Raw genomic sequence first — 16,077 nt, forward strand, 5'->3', positions numbered from 1 at the left:
TTGAAACTTATATGAGGAGAATGAGATGCTCTTATTTTTCTTTCCTCTCAGGAGGGTATATTGTACCCCTAATTCTACTGTCAGACACTTGTCCATTTTTACCTCTCGTCTCACTCTTTCTTTCTTTCAAGGTTCCGGGCACTTGCCCCTTTTTATTTCCTCGTTTATATATTTTTTTCTTCTCTTTTCTTTTTTTTGAATTTTTTTTAGAGCACTCATCTCTTGAGATAATATAGCAAGTGGTAGTAACCAAAATATTTGGAGCATTTATTTCACAGGGAATAACAGGGATAGGAAAATGTTTTTGACTATTCTCTCCCGGATTAGGAGTAGAATATTTTTGGGTGATTCTGGAGATGGAAATGGATGGATATATGTGGATGGTACTTCCGGAGTAGAAGTAGCATATATGAGTGAACGTGCAAGTGAATCTTGATTTAACCACATGACAAGTTCCTAAGGGTCTATACAGCTTGACCACACTCAACGCTCATAAGCAGTAAATAGTAAATGTGTGGTTCATAGTCTAATAAGCATGTACATATGGCTGTGGTAGGATTTTAAACTCTCATCATACAGGAACTCATCATGCAACATTTCAAAGATTTTCAAAGATAAAATTCTCCAGAATTCTAGCATCTCTAGGAACAGATAAACAGCAGCTCAACCTTCCCATATCGTATCCGTTAACAACTTAGACTTCATATCAAGTTTTCATCCCACAAGTTTAGGTCTAGAGCAAGATTTAAATTATAACAGTTATGTCTAAACTTGAGAGGGAACTTCAAAATTGCAAATTAGGCAGAGCAACTATTCATCAAATCCATGCTAGAGTTTTATTATTAAGAATCAGATTAGCATAGCCACTTTATTTATTTATTAAACATACTAAGCAAAAGATATATATAAGCACAAAATCTTTATTTGGTTTTTCATAGTTAATGTATTTTAATATTCTAACATAATATAAGTATAAAGATAGGTAGAAATACTTAGCGAGATAAATGGGGGTGCTCTCCCCCAAGCTGAATTTTGACGTAATTTCTCTTGATGTAGCTAGCAGGTGGCAGAGGTGTATTTGAAAGTCAGCAGCATTCTGACAGCGATTAGAATGTCCTCTGTCTGCTAGTCTTCTTGATTCTTAAATTCTGTGGAGCTCAAATAGACAACAAAGCTTGTGGAACTAATTAAGTGTTAGCATAAATATCTAGCCTTCATCATGTTGAGCTTCCTTAATAAATGTTATTTATTTAGCAGGATCATACACTTATTATTATTATTATTATTTTTATATTTTTATTGTAAGATGAAAACTTATTTATTTTATTTTTATGCCACCATAGTGAATGTACTTATGGGTTTTATGCCATGAGCATACTCACATGGGGCTTACTATTTTTTAACATTTTTGTTTTCTTTTCAAGATAGCATGAACCTGATTAACTAAGCAAATTATAATTGAATAATTGAAAGGAAAGAGTAACTACCAAGTTTACCTCTTGGCAAGGCGTTCGGTATTTTTCAGTCCTCTGAACGGGACTCTCCGTTTTCTCAGTCGTCCTGGGATTCGCTAGGTGGCGTAGTCGGTGATTCCGACGGCGCCTCTCTTCGTGTATAACTATCTTCTCCCTTCACACCTGACTCGGTGCTACGGTCTCCTCAGGACAGTTCTGTTCAAGCTGTATGTCTTCAGACCTTGTCACTTCTCCTTCGTAGTCTACCCATCCGTTCTTGATGATTTGCCTCCTTTGGTTGCGGTTGCGTCGTCTTCTTCTTGTCCTGACCTGCTTAGAGTCTTCAACTATATAGTTATGGTCAGTAAAATAGTTGCGTACCTTCTCAGAGGGGAAGTACATGTGGACTTCTCCGGTTCCAATGTAGATGATTGCTTTGATAGTGTTGAGGAACGGTCTTCCAAGGATGGTGGGTGGAACATATTCGTCTTCTCCCATGTCAATGACCTGAGAATCATCTGGAGCTGAATATATTTGTTGTAGGGGCATGGTTCCATGCAGGAGCTGATAAGTGACTGCGGCCATTATGTTGTCGTCAGATCCAGTGTCGTAGAGTGTCTTCTAAAAATAGTATCCATTGATTGCACACTCGATGCTTGGAACACCAGGGTCGTCGTTCTTGATCAAGAAAGGTGACTTGAGTTGACGATGTTGACCTCTTCCGACAAGGATCTAATGTTTTAAGTCTTCTGGACAAGACTTTCCACCATCTTCATCCTTTAGGTGCATCATTTGATTAGGTGTGGACCTTGACGTCTGCACCTCTTGATACGGTGTCACCGATGTTCTTCTTTGCCCAGCAGCTCGAAGTATGGTGTTGGCAATATCCTGCTCGGTGTGTTTGTGCTCATAGATCCAGGTCCTTCACTTGGTGGAGTCTGGGAGTTGTAAAACTCCTCCATGTTTTGCTTGAAGTGTACCTGTTCATAGAGACAAGGCAGAGATCAAGTGCATGGGCTCTGTTGGTGGAAAACACCAACAGAACCAAAAGTGTATTTGTTCTTCTCTAACCTTAAGCATAGTGAGCAAGACAAAGTTGATGGATAATAAGATCATGAGTGTAGTATTTGAAACATTTGTCAGATCAGATGGCTCAACCTAATGGAAAGATAATCTATCTATATTTATGTTTTGTTTATATCTTCCAAATATTGAATGTGCAACATATTAGCTTATATGTTTAGGAGCGTGGGATCACGAAGGTAGTACTAAGAACAAAGATTAAAGGACTAAACATGTTGAATTGATTGAGTTGGTTAATCTGGAGTTATAAAGCATACATGTTTGTCCTTTATTTATGTGAATGCTAGAACCAAGGAGAAGCTTATAAAAGCGATAGTCAAGTACCATAAGGTGTTACCTTACTGTTGGGTATTCTTAACATCATTACCAAAAGTAGACTAAGTTCTAAATCTAGCAACGGTGCCAAAAATGCCAAACCTATCCCTCACACCACTTAAGCCAAGTTGTCATCCCCAGCATGATATGAGAGACGCGGTATTGAAATATGCAATTGCTCTTCTAAATAAATAATGAATGGGATCTGCAAGCGCACAGATTAATACCGATGCAGCATTTTAACCGGGAAGTATTCCAGGTATCGTTATTTATATTTTTACCACTGGGAAGGGATTAGAAATCATCACTATTGATTACAGAATAGAATATGAGATTGAGCATCTATCATTGCATGTATAATTGAGAACATTATATCTAACTCTTCATACAGGGATAAGTGTCACATAAAAGATATATGAAATAATAATAGTGACAAGGATAACTAATCTGATCTAGCCACATAATAAATATGATAAGCACCTCAATTAGATACTCTAGAAAGTCATTAGCATGGTATTAGAACGAACTACAAGAATATTCCCTAAGTTATTCTCAACTATATAGTCTAGCATTATCATAATTAGTGCAAGCATACTTAGCAATCATTGTGAGACAAGACTACGCCCATGCATAGTGATATTAACAAGGAATATGAGAAACATAGCAATCACACCCCTGTAATAATGTTGCTCTACCAGCCCAATACACGAGAGGGGGACTATATAAGAATCAATGAAGCTGTCACTATCACGAACCACCCCACGATCTGGCATATTGGGTACAATCGTAGATAAATACGGTATAAGCACCACGCCTACACAATATCTATCATTTACCCATGGATCCGATGGATAAACGCTATACGATCCTAAGCATGTATATAGATCGAATCTAACTAAGCCAAGTACATAACTATGATAAACTAAGAACAATATAATCTTGAATATAAGCAAGTAGAGCAAAATCATAAGCAATATATTGAAGTAGAACAAAGTCATATTCATAATATTGAAGAACAAAGATAATTAGAAAGCAATTAGAAACACAATTAGAGAATTACCAAGAATCCTCTTGACAGATCCGGAAACCAATCGAAGATTGACTCCTTCTAGTTCTAATCCTATGTAGCTATGCTAATCTAGATGTCTAATTGATGTGGTGGCTCTAATCTTGATCAGAGGCTTCTTCTCCCTTGATGGAACAATGAATTAGGGTTGAGAGGCTCCCTCCTCCAGGGGCCAGGGGGTCTGGTTTTATAGTCCCTCCAAGTGAATATGGGCCCTTGGATCAAACCGACATAGATTGTATGGTTTAGATTCATCCTTTAGGTCGGTGGAGATCTCCCGCAAAGCAGAGTCCTGATTGGACACAAGGGCAGGGCGGGCGCCCTGTCTCTGGCCCCGTTTCGCCTCCGCTTCGGTCTCGTGGCTTCTGGAGTCTTCTAGATGTAAGATAATTGCGCAGCACGTTAATATCTTTACGTAATCCCGACATGTGGGCCTTTCTTCCATATTTCCTGATAACCCCCTGTAGAAATAGACAAACACCAAAACTCGTGGAATTCTGTCAGATAAAACCCTAAGTCTAGATCTTGATTTCATTTGGATCCTTTTCTTTATTTATTTGATAATTAAATTTGATACTTAAGGACCGTCAACACTTACTTGAAGAGTGACGGTACAGTATCACCTTGTGGAAGCTTTCCTTTCTTAGCGGTTGTGCATCGTGTTTGTGACACCCTCCATGAATCATCTCTTATGAGCCACGTCTTTCTTGTGCAAATTGTTAAACTTCATGTGTCACTTTCTTCATCTCCAATGCGAGTTTATCTCAGGACTTCCCAGGTTGATAGTGAAAGTTTTCCTGCAGGGGTTATTCCAACAAAATATCCCATATCTACTATAGCATACTATCGGCTTAAAAATCAACCTAGACACCATGTCTAATTTGATTTAGAAGGGCATTTTAACCTAAGCACCATGCTTAATTTAAAATCCCTTGGAAGTAAGATCATCATTCCTAAACTAAGCACCATGCTTAATTAAGAGATAAATGAAACTATTCCAAACCTAGACATATACTAAAGCAAATAAAGGTAGCATGAGAGCATTTATAGACATCTACTTAAGTGGAGATGAAGTAGTGTAATTAGTATTTAACAAATTGAGCATGTCTCAAAGGTAAGGACAACCAACGTAGCAACATGGCAAAAGATGTTTTTATGTAAAGTACTCCCCCAAGCTTGAATTTTACAAAATTCAAGTTTGGATGAATTTAATTCAATGTTGTGTGATGGTTGGTTGGACATACCCTGTGCTTGTCATTCATCCGATCTTCTTGCTCCAATCCTGGAAAGGTTAGTGACAAGAATACCCGAAGGAATATTTTTACAATTATCTTTATATGCTCAATACACAAAGCAATATTGCAAATAATTAGAAGTTCATGTTATGATCTGATAAGTGCTTGTTTTAGGACACTAAGCTTGTCCTTGGGAAACCATCAAGTTATGTTGGTGAAGTGGTTTCCCCTCCAACACCTACCTATATCAAGATCAACTCAACGAGATCTGCAATATTTATTATAGACATATGCATCGACAACCGCCCTTTTAAAGTTTTTATAAATGAAGAGGAAGAGGGGGTTGGAGATCTCAAATGTGGTAAGGATGGAGAGACAAATTGATTGGAGAGATGTTTTATATGAGCAAGGACTGGGTGAGGTATTTATGAAATAACTTCCATGCTCACTGTTGTTTCTCTCATTCTTAAACTCCAAGGATGATTCTTCATGAATGCTTAAAATTCCTCTAGGATTGTCTCTCAAGTTTGTTTTATCTATCCATTCAATGGTGATAGCACATGGATTTTTAATGCCCTCTAGCCATTGATGTTGCTCTTTTCGATCCTCCTTCTTATGCATGGGATGTCTAGAGAGATTCATAGGATTATCGGGAGGTTCAAGAGAAAGAGCATAGTAGAAATTATTAAGCTCAAGGATGGGTTGGATAGCCAAATTATGGGATTGAAATGTTTGGAAATCGGCTATTGAAACTTCCTCTCCTTGTATGGGAGATGATTCCTTCTCTATCTCTAAGATTTTTCTATGAAGACTAGTGCAAGAAGGATGTCTACGAATGAAAACATACCTTCCTTTACTAATAGATAAAGAAAGAAGGACTCTACCAAAGGTTATATGATTAAGACCAATGTAAAAATATCTAGGAAAAACATGGTCTTGTAGGGCTAGGTCTAAACCAGAATTTATAGAAAGATTAACAGATTCCCTAGGTGTGGCTAAAAGTGCATTATCTTTTTGATTAAAAGATAGGACCTCAGCTATAGAAAAGGGTTGGTTTTGACCTATTGCAATCAACTCCGGACACAGATCATAATTAGGGGCAGGACGTGTTGACTCCCATGGTCTATGGCTGCACTACTAGGGAAGTTGACATTGATGACGTTCACCATTCGTCACTGAAGATGCCTATATCGTCACTTAGTTTCATTTGTGACGATGTTGTGACGAAAAAGCATTGGTCATTGAATGTGCGTCACATTTGTCATTTTGTGACGATTTGGACATTTTCGTCACCGATTGGTAACTATTCTGTGACGAATTTCTGGTCGTCATGAAAGTTAGTTCAATCTATGACGATAACGTTTGGTCACTGATTAAGTCTCCTTTTCGTCATAATCCGTTGCCTGACGACCATCCAGACGACGCCGTTAACGGCGTTTTTGTTCTGTGACGGTCCGCTTTGGTCACAGATGTAACTGCTTTTTCGTCACCGTTTGCCAGCGGCCGATGGCGTGTGACACGCTGGCAGGTGTCGTCAGCGCTGACGTGGCGGGATGATGTGGCATCTGACGTCAGCGATGACGTGGCTGCTGACGTCGTCGATGGCATGGCTGCTGACGTCGTCGATGACGTGGCTGCCTCATGGATGACGTGGCTGCCGACGACATGGTTACGTGGCTGCCGACGACATGGTTACGCGGCTGCTGACGTCATCCGTGACGTTTCTACTGACGTCATCGTGTTCAAATGGACACAGAATAGTTTTTGAAATCGACACAAAATTTGCTTCGGATGGTCACAGATATACAATCACTTTGGTCACAGAAGTACAAAAGTCACTAACTGGATAACACATAACTTAGTTCACAGCATCTGTTTGCATCACACTACTAAAAAGTTGAAAGAACTTAGTTCACCGAACACTTAATCGACATCACACTTCTGTTTTCACAAACATAATAGCATATACTAAAAGGTTGCCACCCATGAGTAACTTTTGTTACTGAGTACCCAAAAGGAACAAGCCTAGCACAGCAGCACTGACCAGCAGCCCTCATGTCGAAGAAGAAGCGTTACCATGCAAGGACAAGAGCTTCTTTAGGATTAGATTGTTCTCCTCCATCTCCTTGGTGTTCTTTTTTGTTTGCCTCTTGTACTCCTCCAGCTCGCTCTGTGTCCTCGCCAGTTGTTCCTCAGCTTCTTGGCTTTTCTTCTTGAGCTCATCCAGTTCTCCTTGAACAGCAGCCGCCGCTTCAGCTACAAGTTGTTCCCGAAGCTCGCTTTCATTTGATGAAGATGACTTGGAGGATGCTGGTTTTTTATGCCAACACTCTTCAGGAAATGGTGTGAGCTGTTCTGGGGGAGCACCTTGGACACGACCTCCACACTGGATGCTGGAGCCACGCCTTCAGCAACAGGTTCAGACCTCAGAGCTTCCATTTGGTGCTGAAATATCATAGACAAAAAAAGAAACAGTTACATGTTAATCATAATTACCAACAACAAGATGAGAATTGTTTGTTATTGCTAGATAAAAGAGTTGGCAATAGCTAACAGTCACAAAATTTGTTGAGAATTGGTACATATAATTGACCAAAAATATTGGGAATAGCATGTAACAGTCACAATAATGACAGAAACTGATTGGTACATAAGATTATTTGGCAAATAGCAGCTAACAGTCACTAAAAGCTCTGCAATGCATAGTACAAAGGATAGTATTTAAGAGAAGTTAATATTTGTAGAGGTTAATTGTATTCAAATATCAAACACAGTAACCTGACTTGCTATTTGTTGATGTTAATTTTTGAAGAGGTTAATTACAATGTATAGCACTTACGACAAGTTGGCTTGTTATTTTGATAAGGTCGTAAGCATGAATATAGAATTGTTATAGCTTGCATATAAAAACTTGCTAGCTTGTCAAAACTAATTACTAGCCCTTCAGTAGCTAACTTGTCAAAAGTAATTAATGCCTTCACTAATATAAAAACTAATAATTGGCAGCTGCTGCTGCTGCTGCACAATGCAGCAACCTCAATCTACTAATAGAAATAGATTGCAGCTAGATTGTAGCTAGCAAACAACTCAACTTACAAGTGCTTCCCTTGCCGGTTCAGTCAGGCCTTTTTTGGAGCTGGTATGGCAGGTCTGGAAGGCCTCCACGGCATCTAGTTCTTCAGTCACTTCTGCGTTGGGTTCTTCTCTGTTTCTCTTCTGCTTCTGTTACATGGAAACAGCAATTAATGTCAGATCAAATGCAAGAAAAGTTATTAAGTGCATATGGCGAGGTATAACTACAAGGTAATTTTCACTTACATATGCATGTAAGTGTGCCACATAGCAGCGAGAACCCGTAGCTTGATGATACTTGACTTTACTGCGGTTCCGCTTGTTCTTTTCACATGTTTCCTACAAGAGATTGAACATGTTAGATTGAACATGTTTCCTACTGATTGTGAAAGAAGAATTTATGAGAATACACACATACCATGTTCTTTGGATCAGACCACTTTCCAACTAGTGCCTTCCACTGCGCATCGGTCATGTAAGGAACAGGAGAAGTTGTCGTAACCTCGTTTGCAGGAATACCATTGAAGTACTTCTGCTTGAGACGATAACGCTGATTTTTTACCGCAGAGCGCATCATATCAGTGACAGCTTCCTCTGTTGGCTTGTCGTCCTTTTTGATGGCCAAGCGCCCTTAGGCATACAACAATTGAATTGTTAGTTAGCCAATTCAGATTGAGCAGTATAGAAGTTAAGCATAGATAGAGTAATGCACTTACAGAAAGGTCTCCCACAAAGTCGTTGTAGTATTGGTCGGTTTTCTTGTATTCTTTCCAATGAGTTAGGACAGGCATGCTTTCTCGAATGACGATGCCAGCCTCTGACGCAAACTTGGCAGCCTGAACAGGTTCATGTGGCCTTTTTTTGCCTTGTTCAACAACTATGGGCAATCTCCTTGCCATAGCTTTAGTCATCTTGTCCAGCTGTTTTCCCTTTGTTGGACATCTTGGCCTCCTTGGTGCTCGCTGTGCAGTACCTACAAAACAAATTCACATTTAATGGAATGGTCTAGCAAATGAGCTAAAGATATGCCATATTGACTGACATAAAAACTATAACTTGCCTTCGGTGCCTTCATCTTGAGCTACAATGTCTTCATCAGCAGCTGTACAGTCAAGAGCAGCAGGTGTACTGCCATGACCAGCAGCTCCACTATCTTCCTCTGCATTTGCAGGTTCCCTGTCATGATTAGCAAGTCTTGGTGTCCTGTCATGATCTGCAGGTGTAGGTGTAGTAGAGCTGTCTAGTATGTCCCAATCAATCTCTGTAGTTTGAACCCTTTTTGATGATCTTGTTTGGGCTCCAGAAGCATCCACCCCTGATTGGTCAAATGCCCTGACCCTCTTGCTCCTACTTCCTGGAGCCATGTCGGTTTTTCTCTTCTTGGAAGCAAGGACTTTTCTTCTACCACTTGTAGTATACTATGCAAAAAAAAGAAGTAAGACATGTGCTTTTAATTAGCAAGACCATATATTAATAAAAGGTATGAAATACAAAAGATGAATGTGAAAGCAGGATCATATATTAAAGAACAGATTGAAAACATTGAAATGCAATGCAATAATTCCCCATTTACTACATGGAAAGTTGAAGAAGCACCTGAACTGCCAGGAGTTGTGGCTGCTCATCACTTTCAGTGTCATCATCATCACTATCTCCTTGATCATCATCGTCAAGGAGATACTCTGATGAATCTAAATCTGAACTATTGGTTTTCTTGTTTGCTGATTTTTTCCCCTTTGTTGATTCAAGTTGTGGTAAAGAATTATTAAAATCAGCAGCTAAAGTCACCAGCCCGATTTCTTGCATCTTCTTTAAATTCTCGGCCACACGTATATCCCGGCTTCTCTCATAATCGGTTATTGGAGGTTGTGCTACTTGCAAGATAGATACGAAGAAGCACATTGTGTCTATATTAGTTTTTTTAAAAAAAAGTTTACTAGGAAATAAGAGGAAAGAGCAAGAATTTGCAGTTTAATAATTTGCATGGCCTATGCAAAGCTGAAGGGCAGTAGCAACTTAAGAAAAAAACACTGCATACAGGTCATTCATGTACTAAACCTGAAACTAATACCAACATAAGTTCAGTTCTAATCAGCAAAAAATCAGCAAACAAAGAACTCAATAATGAAAAGTCTATCTGAACCTGCATAACGAACTCAATACAACTTTCTTAAATTAAAATGGTGTTACAGATTACAGTTGCTAAATTATTGCCAAATTGGCCAGCTTTACCAATTCAAGAAGACAGGAACAATATAGACAGTCCATGAAACTATATAAAACTACCTAATCTTTATCTTGACTGAACAACAACATCTTAAACTCTCATGCATCACACAGCCCATCACGAAGTTGAAGCCAATTTGATTCATCTAATTATTCTCATTGGTTTACAAATCATTTAACAGCTCTTAGAAATAATAGATGTACTACATCATCACACAGAGCATAGTTAAGAAGAACAACACCTCTATCCCTAAAGCCCCTAACCAAGCAAGGAAGAGTTAGTTGTCAGTTATAGTGATGAGTTAGTTGTGCTGCTGAGCAACACCTATACATGCATAAAGAAAGTAAATGGCACAATGCTCATCAAAACTACATTCTGTTTAAGTAAATGGCACAATGCTCATCAAAACTACATTCTGTTTATTTACCACTGCTTTAACCCCTTTAAGACAGAACAGATTAATTTAAAGCATGTAAATTTGATATCTACATTTTTGTCTGAATTAAGCAGATAGACACAGCAAAGGCCTCATGATTTAAACTAGCAATAAGATGTACACTTAGGAGCACATAAAGCCACAGATTCGAGACCAGTAGATAAGGGACAGACACACCTCACTAATGTCAGGCTTTCATTGATGCATATCAGAAGTACTTAATATAGTCAGTTCAGTTCTATTTTTGCCAAAATTTAAAAGTATACAGGTAAAAAAAGATACAATTTTCAAAGCAACAACCCCAGGAGGGGTCGGTTTAGATCCAATGGAATTCATCAATGGTTTGCCCCAATGTAAACAATATTAGATATCCTCTCTCATATAACTGACAACTAACTCTTCCATGTGCTGCTGAATAGGTGTTGCCGGAGGGGAGGAAGAACAGAGGATAACCCATCCCTACCCGACCAACTAGCAGGCGTAATTACAGTGACAATGGGCAGGTGCATTACCTTCTTCTTCCTGTGCGGGTTGCTTTCTGCGCTGCCCCCTAGTTGCCACCATGGAGGTCGTCAAAGGGAAGCAGAGCTGCTGCAGCGAATCCTTGTCGACGATGAAGCAGATCAGGTTCGAAATACTCCGTCAATGACCCAAATCCTGTGAAGGTTAGGGTTAGGTTGTGGATGGGGACAGAGATGTGCTTGGGGCGAGAGAGATGTGGATGGGGGATGAGGTACCTGGTCGTCGTGGTCGAGGAAGCAGGTCGTCGATGGCGGTTGTGTCCAGGCGGCGGCGGCGGGTAGGGTTCGAGAAATGGGGAGGGGGAGTGGCGGGGGATGGGAGGAGTGGAGGAGGTGTGTGACACGGGGAAAAGAGAAATAAGGGGATTATAATGGGTGTTTGTGGCGGGATTATTTTCGAGATGACGCTGGTTTTGGCGCTAATTTTTGTTGCCACTAGATGTTCCTTTACTTTAAATAAAATCATAACCATAATCTGCTCAACTCACTTGAGTAGCCCAGTGGTGAGGCCTGTTGATTTTGGTCCTTAGCTCTCGGGGTCGAACCCTACAAAAGGCAATTTTTTATTTTTCCTAATTGTGTGATGTTTACTATTTTAATTTTCCATGCCTATTTCAATTTTTTTTTGGAATTTTTTTTGTATTTAACACCTTGTTATGGTGTATGATCATTCCAGGAAAATATGATTTTGATTTTGACAAAGTTGTACTACACATCCCCAAATGGATGAACATCTCTTACTTAATTACAAGGATAAGTGTGAGCGATGGATGACTCTGTGAGGATGTGCATCACCACATTGTCAAAATGATTTGAATTTTTTGTACAACATTATACAGTGTCCATGCAAGTTTTCATATTTTTCTACCTACCTTAGAGTTTTTTACCATTTGTTGTGTAATAAATCAACAAATAATTACATTAATAGGTAAACATGTTCTAAAAATTCCACAGATGCACATAATAACATGGTACACCTCCATGAATATCCCAAAAAAGTTTGAAATGATTTGGAGAAAGTTATACTATACATCCCCACAAAGGATGAACATCTCTCACTTAATGATTTGTACTAACTACAAGCATAGTTGTAAAAGTGCAATAATAAGTTTTGTAAGTGAATAAATTTACAAACCAATTTCAAAATTGCAAGTTTTACATTGTAAATAAATAAAATAAAATAAAAAAGAATTAATTTAAAAAAATATCAGCAAACATACAAAAAAATGCCTCTCGGGTGCTTCGAACCCAGGAAGCGAGGGTGAGAGTGGGCTATTGTTACCATTGCGCTATTCAAGACTGTTGGCTTCAAATTGATAGCGAATTTATTTAACCGCTCCGTGGCCAAGAGGAAAAACACAGCATACCTCCTTGGCCCATGTAAGCCCACCCGAGCGCAGACATCAGGACTCCACTGCGTTCCCCAGTTCGTTCCCTCGCCCCCTGCCGGAGCACCTACTCGCCGATGCGGAGCCCCTGCCGCCGCGCCGGAGTGCCTGCCCTTGCCGGCGCACGCGCCTCGCGGCGGAGCACCCGCCCGCGCCAGAGCCCCACGCCCACGGCGGAGCACCCGACCGGGCCCGTGCCCCTTCCTGCGCCCCGCCGGAGCACCTACTCGCCGAGGCGGAGCCCCTGCCGCTGCGCCGGAGCGCCTGCCCTTGCCGGCGCCGTGCCCCGTGGCGGAGCACCCGCCCGCGCCAGAGCCCCACACCCGCGGCAGAGCACCCGACTGGGCCCGCGCTCCTGCCCGCACTGGAGGACGCGCCCTGCGGCCGAGCACCCACACAGCGAGCTCATTATGATTTTTCCTTCCAACTATTTTGATAGCTTTTATTGTGTACTTTTGCAGGTGGCAGCAGTGGCACAAACTTGCATTTACTTTACAGGTTGTGCATATCAACAATTAGATGCCAACCTGGGCCTCTCAGTTGTAGTCCAGTCTGTTGAAAATGGGGCAAGCGTGTTCATCATGAGTTCTGCTGTCATGGTGGACTGAAGAAATTGATTATTATAGAGAGGAAGGCAGAAGGAGGAGATCTACTGTCTAGTGGTATGCAGTCGACATTGGATGATGTAACTCAGTTAATTGAGGCACAATGTCATACTAGTAGGAAGGATCTATGGTAGGCCGAAGGGAGGCAGTTAGTACATGTCCAACTCTGCTTCAGCTGGTGAAAGTTCTGCAGGCATAGGAGACCTAGTTAGCATTGCAAAACAAATGTTATGTTTGTACATGTCCTGCTGTTGTAAATGTCAGAGATGTACAAGAAACTCAGTTTGGGTTTCAACAATGATGTAAATGTGACTTCTATATGAAATATATTTAGATGTTTTGCAATCTGATTGTTTCTCTGAAGTGCATTGTTCAGAGCAAAACCAACAGACTGTACATGTTTCATGTTTGTGCTCTAGAGCATTGGTCTGATCGCTGTCATGGAAAAAAGTATTGAATGTTTACAAAATTAGTCTCAACTGAACTATAAGTCTGTGATGGCACAAATCAACTATATTTCTAAGAAAATAGCTGAACTATAATCCTATGATGTAAAATAAACTCAAATCAACTATAATCCTGTGATAAACTCAAATCAACTATAATCCTGTGATGTAAAATAAACTGAGATCAACTTTAATTCGAAGAAAAATAAACTCAACTCAACTATGTAAAATAACTCATCTCAACTATCTAAACTAGAAGTCATCATCATCTTCATCGTCTATGCATATGTCATCATTGTTATCATGCCCACCATCACTACAATATTGCAGCACTGTATCATCTTCCTCCTCATCCTCAGTATCTTCAACAATAATAGCAGGTTGCTTCTTGTTTCTGATAAGTTCCTGTAAATTGCCTTCAATTATAGTGGCTTCTCCACCTTCAACATTGTGCACAACCTCATTATCATCACCTTCTTGCACTACATGCTCACTATCAGAACAATAATCATCCTGATGCACATCATGGCTGCCCTCATCTGTTTCATCCACATCATAAATATTCCTATGTTGAAATTTCTGGACAACTCGCCAATCTTTCCATTGTGGAGTTGTGTCTTCCAGGTAAAAAATCTTTTTCGCTTGGTCTGCCAAGATGAAAGGATCAGTCTTGTACCAAAATGACTTCACATTGATGGATTTGAAGTGTTTGTCAGCTCGAAGGCCCACAGTCTTGCCTACTTGGTTGTACCAATCGCATCGAAATAGAACCACCGTCCGACGAACTTTATAATTCGATTGATATTGCAGCTCAATAACCTCTTTAAGGACACCATAAAAATCTATGTCTTTTCCATCATGTGTACCTTCACTCATTACACCACTATTTTGTGTCTGGAGGAACTTCTCACGATCCACAGTGCTATATCGCACTCCATTAATCTTGCAACCTGCACTAATCTTAACTCGCAGAGCTGGGCCACGTGACAGTGCCCACAGTCCTTCGCTAACCGATTCTGGATTGTCACTGCGCTTGTTCTCAATCTGTTGCAACACAATTACTCATCAGGTCAGCATTTAAATATGCACAATAATGCATTTAATATGCCTATAAACATAAACAGAATAATTAGTGACTCACATGGGACCTAAACCACTTTACAAATCCTTGTTCAACCATTCTATCGACATCATTTCGACGTGCACCTTGCTGCAGTAGCTCATTCCTGTATAGGCTGTAGGGAAAACTCGATTCATAAGAATAATTTATAGGCTAATAAATAAAACACAAAGTAATTCTCAAACATGTAAACAATACTTACTCCAAGTATTCCTCTGCTTCTTCAGCATTATGTAGCACATACCAAACTAACTTATTCATGACAGCATCATCAATGTAGTCGGTCCTAGTAGCTCCAACTAGAGTAGCACCATGCTTAAAAACAGATATGTCATTAGCGAAAGGCATCTCTGTACCACTATCATTGTCCTGGTTAAATCTAGTATCCACATCCTCCATGTACCTAGAACAAAAGGTCAAGGTGTCACTTGCCATATATGCCTCAGCAATTGATCCTTCCGGCCTAGCCCTGTTCCTTACATAACTCTTCAAAGTGCCTAGTCGCCTTTCTATTGGGTACATCCACCCATACTGAACAGGTCCTCTAAGCAGTGCCTCATCCGGAAGATGGACACACAAATGCACCATGACATCAAAGAAGGCAGGTGGAAAGATTTTCTCAAGCTTGCATAGGATCAATGGAATTTCTGTTTTCAGTCGTTTCACAACATCAATCCTTAGATTTCTACTGCATAGTTCCCTGAAGAAGTTTCCCAGCTCTACAATTGCTTCGTATACATCCTTCCTTATCAGTCCTCTAAGGCCAGCGGGTATGATTCTCTGTAGGAGTATGTGGCAAGAATGTGTTTTAAGCTTTCCAACCACCCTTGAACCATCTTCACTAATGTACCTTGCTAGGTTAGCCGCATATCCATCAGGAAACTTGATACCTTTGAGAAACTTGCAAAACTCGACTTTCTGATCCTTCCCCAACACATATGGCGCAGGTGGAGCCCTACAGGCTGAGTTTCCATTCTCTTGCAAGTGCAATTCATGTCTTATGCCCATATCATACAAATCTAGCCTTGCATTATGCGTGTCCTTGGACTTGCCTGCTATATTGAGTAATGTGCCAAGAATATTTTCACATACATTCTTCTCTATGTGCA

This window comes from Sorghum bicolor, chromosome 7, assembly GCF_000003195.3.
Source record: "Sorghum bicolor cultivar BTx623 chromosome 7, Sorghum_bicolor_NCBIv3, whole genome shotgun sequence".
Classification (NCBI taxonomy): domain Eukaryota; kingdom Viridiplantae; phylum Streptophyta; class Magnoliopsida; order Poales; family Poaceae; genus Sorghum; species Sorghum bicolor.